Source organism: Giraffa tippelskirchi, chromosome 2 (genome assembly GCF_054371585.1).
Source record: "Giraffa tippelskirchi isolate mGirTip1 chromosome 2, T2T-mGirTip1v1.2.pri, whole genome shotgun sequence".
Taxonomy (NCBI): domain Eukaryota; kingdom Metazoa; phylum Chordata; class Mammalia; order Artiodactyla; family Giraffidae; genus Giraffa; species Giraffa tippelskirchi.
The window spans coordinates 12,094,948-12,101,706 of NC_137276.1; positions in this window are offsets into that span (position 1 = coordinate 12,094,948).

Genomic DNA, 6,759 nt, shown 5'->3' on the forward strand with positions numbered 1-6,759 from the left:
ATGTTCCTGTATCTTTCTTCCTTGGGTTTCAATACACCAATGCAGAGAAGTCCACAAAACCGTCTGGGCAAAATGGGCATGAAAGATATAGCCATATGCAACTGTGCCTGTGTAAATTTCAGATTTTCACAGTTCACTTTACTGGTTAAGAGTTGTGAGTTGAGTTGTTCCATATGTGGTGTATATGATTGCTTTTGCTCATGAAAAGAAAACCAATTCACGGGTCTTAACATAGCTAAACAAAACATTTAATAACTTTAGTCCTTTTTGAAAAGGACTAAACTTGAAAGAACATTTTTGACTAAATTGGATAGGTTATATTAATATTTTGGTATAGGGCCCAGTTCATCCTTGGTTATCTGTTTAATGAGATTGGGAAAGGAGTAGTGATTACAGTAATAAAGACGGGAGAGGTCCTTGATTTTGAAGAGTGTTAACACAGGAATAAGGCAATCCTGGGCAGGTATAGTAAAACCATGCATGATGTCAGGACTTGGGTGTTGATACTTAATATGTTAGCATACACTCTGCACATCTTGTCAAGAAGACTTAACCAGGTTATTGAAAATAAAATATTACCAACATATTTGTCTTATTTACTGGCCTTGATCATTTCAGCTTCCTTTAATGTGTGTTTTTATTTTTGTACCTATGTGTGTATTAGAATGTTGGGGACGTGCTGCTGTTTTGTTAATGTATTTTTTTAATATTTATTTTTATTTATTTGGCTGCACCAGGTCTTCTTTGTAGCATGTGGGACCTAGTTCCCCAACTGGGGATTGAACATAGTTCCCTTGCATTGGGAGCTCAATGTCTTATCCACTGGACCACCAGGAAGTCCCTCTGCTGTTTTACAATATTGCCTTTGAGCATTTTCAGTAAAATGGGATTAAGATATCCTTCAAAATCCATATTAATTTGTCATAAACTGGAATCTTTTAATGGATAACCTTGTTCCCAGGTTGCCTCACTATTTTTCTATCTTTGGATACTTCAGTTTCCCTCCATTAGAATGTAAGCTCCATGCGGGCAAGGACCTTCTGATAGCTACACAAATCCTAGGACTTAAATAACAATATTTGGCACATGGAGGATATTCAGTAGATGTTTATTGCATGAGTGTGATTGAGGAAGTAAAAGCAGATAAGTATTTTAGTCTCCCTCTTAGAACACTACATGAGTAGGCCTTGATCAGAATCAACCGAGTGCTTGATAAAATGCCGAGTCTGAGGGTCCACAGTTGTGCCTAATGTAATCTGAGATAAAATTAATTGGTGTGGGTTCCTTTCTTCCTTTAGCTCTTGTCAGGGAAAGAAACTCTATGGGCAATGGTCACAAATTTCCCAGAAAAATTAGTATTTTAGAGTGCATGATTACTATGATTGTTACCCAATATAGTGTTAAGCATCTTTCAAAGGTAACTAGAATGTACACCTTATGGTAATGTTACCAGGTAGAAACCATAGCTACTCCTGTGTAGCTCTTCAAGAACGTGAGTGATACTGGGCCATGGTATCAGATAGTTTGGGGAGCATTTTCTCAGAAGAGGGGCTACCAGCAAGGCAGAATTGGGTTCCTAGGCAGGCAGCATCTGAGTAAAATAGACTACTTGGAAATAACCATAGGAAGTGACACAGTTGAGATTCTTGAAGTAGCAATTATTTATATGTATATAATTGCTATATATATATCATAGACATCTAAAGTCTGTGTGCTTCAGCAATACTGATAAGGACATTTCTTAAATTGCTTAAGTGAAGATTAGTTTGTAAAAGACTTGTAGGAAAACAGGTAATTTTAATAGTGTTGATTTCTCATGGTATCACCTGTGAGTGTACATTTAAAATACTGTTTTACTTAAAATTTGAACTGCCCTCTATCACGAAGGGTAATGCCTTATAGTCTGTATTTTTAGTTTGATTAAGTATTGAAACTGAAACTGCTAGTCGCTTGGTCTATAGCCCACAGGCTCCTCTGTCCATGGAGTTCTCCAGGCAAGAATACTGGAAGCAGGTAGCCATTCCCTTCTCCAGGGGATCTTCCTGACCCAGGGATCAAACCCAGGTCTCCTGCACTGCAAGTGGATTCTTTACCATCTGAGCCACCAAGGAAGCCCCAGACAAGCCCTTCACTTGATTGGGTCTTAAATGTGCCCTGAATCTAGTGCTATCAAACCACAAAGCTTTTAAATTCTAATATGTCTGGAAATTACTTGTGTTTACTCCTAGGAATTTACAGCTGTACTCAAATTTGCTACCTCTTTCAAGCAAATCTGCCTACAATGTGTCTGGGTTGGGAAGATCCCCTGGAGTAGGAAATGGCAATCCATTACCAATATTCTTGCCTAGAGAATTCCATGGACAGAGGAACCTGGTGGGCTACAGTCCATGGGGTTGCAAAGAGGCAGATATGACTGAACAACTACACTTTTTTCAAGCAAATACGTTGTCTTGACATTCAATTTGCTGATGCTTTTATTAGACCTACAGAGACTTGAGACAAAATGCAAAAGCAGGGAAAAAAATACATTTCAATTTATAAATCTTGTCTTCACTTGCTCTCTATTCTTACCCAAGTTTGATCTACCATCTTTTTTCATCTGGAATACTACAGCTTCCTACCTGGAATACATCCTTTAAAAAGTTAGGGCATAGAAAGTTACACATATGTGCACAACTCTGAGTTTTGAGCATACACACTCATGTAGTGCCACTGAGATTGGGAAAGAGGCATTGACAGCACCCCAGAAGCCTTCATGCTTTTCTATCTGGTTTCTAACCTCCACTTTTCCCCCTAAGATAACCACTAGCCTAATTTGAATGATCTTAAATAGTTTGTTTTTGAACTCTGTGACGCCTGCTCCTTGGAAGAAAAGCTATCTACCTGCTGTCTACCAACCTAGGCAGCATATTAAAAAGCAGAGACATTACTTTGCCAATAAAGGTCCGTCTAGTCAAAGCTATGGTTTTTTCAGTAGTCATGTATGGATGTGAGAGTTGGACCATAAAGCTGAGTACCGAAGAATTCATGCTTTTGAACTGTGGTGTTGGAGAAGACTCTTGAGAGTCCCTTGGACTGCAAGGAGATCGAACCAGTCAATCCAGAAAGAAATCAGTCTTGAGTATTCATTGAAGGGACTGCTGCTGAAGCTGAAGCCACAATACTTTGGTCACCTGATTCAAAGAGCCAACTCAATGGAAAAGACCCTGATGCTGGGAAAGATTGAGGGCAGGGGGAGAAGGGGGCAACAGAGGATGAGATGGTTGGATAGCATCACTGATTCAATGGACATGAGTTTGAGGAAACACCAGGAGATAGTGGAGAACAGAGGAGCCTGGCCTGCTGCAGTCCATGGGGTCAAAAAGAGTGGGACATAACTTAGCAACTGAACAACAACAATAGCAAATAATGATGATAAAGTAGGGACAGAAGAGAAATAAGGGCATGGTGTACAAAACTGGAGAAGCGGTCTGGTTAGATCTGTTAATAAGGGAAATATATTGCTTCGGGAAGCAATATGGGTCATTCTATTATTCAAGGCGCAGTTGCTGACCTCCCACCTTGTCACTCCCAAAGTCAGGTGGGCCATTGAGAGCTTCCTCTGGTGGTCTGGGTAGCTACTGCTGGTGGTGGGAGCCTCTCAGTTTTCAGCTTTTTGGGGAACAGGCAAGTCAGCTTCTTTTCAGGAGCTCCTGTTGGTGTTGATGAACATGCTTGTGGCAGTGACTGGAAAGGAAACTTCAAGAGGAAAGCCAATCTACATGCAAAATCTTCCCTTTTCCGCTCCTGTTGTCATGTCCCCCTCGTCCCTGTCTCTACCACTGGCAGCTGTTCCTATGTTTACAGTTGAATGAACCCTTAGTCATCTTCTTTTCCCTGATCAATCAGAATAAGGACAGGGTGTTCAAAAGAAAAAATAAAAATCTAAATAATTTGGAGTTAAATTTTTAAGTTCTGGGAGCAATGATCTAGTTGACTATATACATTTAAAAATTTTGAAACGTTTTAGACAATTATTTCCATTTTTTTTTACCCAACTTTCATTCTTACCTTAAGCTGAAAACTTTACTAGATGTAAAATGTATATGTGCTTAGTCGTGTCCAACTCTTTTCAACCCCATGGGCTGTAGCTCGCCTGCCAGGCTCCTCTGTCCATGGGAATTGTCCAGGCAAGAATACTGGAGTGGGTTGCCGTGCCCTCCAGGGGATCTTCCTGACCCAGGAATCCAGCCCAGGTCTCCCGCATTGCAGGCGGATTCTTTACTGTCTGAACCACCAGGGAAGCCCCAAAGAGTAAATAGTTTTGTTTTTTAATCCAAAAGAAAAAAAGCAAACCAGAAAATAACAAATGTTGATGAGGATGTGGGGAAATTGGAACACTTGTGCACTGCTGGTGGGAACGTGAAACAGTGCGACCGCTATGAAAAGCAGCCGGAGAGTCCTCAAAAAATTAAGAAATAGAATTCACCATATGACCCAGTAATCCCATTTCCAGATATATATCCAAAAGAACTGGAAGCAGATTCTCAAAAAGATATTTCTGCACCCATGTTTATAGCAGCATTATCCACAAAGCTAAGAGATGGAAGCAACTCAGGTGTCCATTGACGGATGAATGGATTATGCAAAATGTATATACATACCATGGAATATTATTCAGGCTTTTAAAAGGAAGGAAATTCTGACACAGGCTACAACCTGGATAAAGCTTGAAGGTGTTATGCTAAGTGAAATAGTTAAGTTCAGTTCAGTCGCTCAGTTCAGTTGTGTCCAACTCTTTGCGACCCCATGAACCACAGCACGCCAGGCCTCCCTGTCCACCACCAACTGCCAGAGTTTACCCAAACCCATGTCCATTGAGTCGGTGATGCCATCCAACCATCTCATCCTCTGTCGTCCCCTTCTCCTCCTGCCCTCAATCTTTCCCAGCATCAGGGTCTTTTCAAATGAGTCAGCTCTTCGCATCAGGTGGCCAAGCCAGTTGCAAAAAGAAGAATACTGTGTAATTTTGTAATTCCTCTTATATGAGACATCTAATGTAGTCAAATTGATGGAGACAGAAAGGAAAATGAAAGTTACCAGGAGCTGAAGGAAAGAGGGAAAGGAGAAATGTTTCATGGGGATAGTTTCAGATTTGCAGGATGAAAATATTCTGGAGATTTGTTTCTCAACAACGTGACCCTACTGAATTGTACAGTTAAAACTGGCTAAGATGGAAAATTTTATGTTGTGTATTTTCAACACGATAAAGTATATAACTTTTGAATTTTATGGATCACATTAAAAAATAATAAACAACAGAATGATTACTGTTTGGGCCTAGCCACTCTTTTCCTTTCAGATTTGTCAGTGCTGTCCGAATTCTTCTCATTTTCTCGCTGACAGAATTAGATCCTCTGTGTAAATTTACTCAGTTTTCTTCTTGTTAGGTGACTGTCCTTAGATACTTTTCCTCTTAATAGTACTCACGCACTGTTTTTGCTTTGTCAAGTCTACATTTTATGTTCCCGAACTTAGTTATTCAAGACGTTAGGTGAGTTCAGATCTCAGCTAGTTGTCAGCTATTATTAGTCAATTTCCTCTTGACTTAAACCGCCTTAAGCTGATTTTAGTCTACTGGCATTTCTTAGCCAGTGGCATAAAAATATTAGACCAGAAGAAATAAGTTAGGCCACCAACCTCAACAACACTAGGAGGACAATGCATGCAAAATGTAGCAGATAGCAGTCTGATCCTCAATTGCTGCATATCCATTTAGCCTATAAAGTCAAGAATGGTATGTTTGCCCTCGGAGAATTTACTGCTGTTTATGTTAAGGGTGAAAAAAACCTGGTGACCCTGACTTAAAAAGATTGAGGGTCGTGGTGGCTGAGAACAGACGTGGTCTCAGCTGGCAAGACTGTTTGAGGTTGCAAATAATGCCTGGCAACAAATTTTACCTGTATCTATAAATCCCTTCAAAACATGGACCCCAATCCAAAATGGCACTTGATAGCCCATTTTATAAATGTGTGGGATTAACAATTTATTAAAGTATTTTGGTATTTATGACTGGAAGCTTGTAAAAATAAGTACTGTTAGTAGATTCTCCTGTCTTTATCAGTAGAGATCACCTAACAAGACTGATAACCAGAAATTTGTGGTATTTGCCTCCCTATAAAAGTAACTCCTTTTTATGGGCTTAAAACTTTGGGTCTGTCTGACGATTGCCAGAACTCTGTGTGGAACTAATGCCTACTCTTGAGAAGTGTAGCTGTGCAGACTAAGGTGCATTTATCCAGCTGCTGGGCCAACAGCCCTCACTGCTCTCAGCTTGCTTACAAACTCATTTAGTGTGCATATGTAGATACATGTTCATTTGTGTATGGTGGCAGTGGTTTAGTTGCAAAGTCGTGTTTGGCTCTTGTGACCCCATGGACTGTAGCCCGCCAGGCTCCTCTGTCCATGGGTTTTCCCAGGCAAGAATACTGGAGTGAGTTGCCATTCCCTTCTTCAGGGGATCTTCTGACCCAGGTATCAAACCTGGGTCTCCTGCATTGTAGGCGGATTCTTTATTGATTTGAGCCATCAGGGAATCACCCTCATTTGTGTATACACACATGTATTTTTCTACCCCAAGTATCTTCAAGATCTGAGTTATGACTTTGTATATTATTTCAGCTTTTTTTTTTTTTTTGGTTTAGGGTACAAAAACAAACATGTAATGTTTAGTTTTTAATTTTTATTGGATTATAGGTGATTTACAGTGTTGTGTTAGTT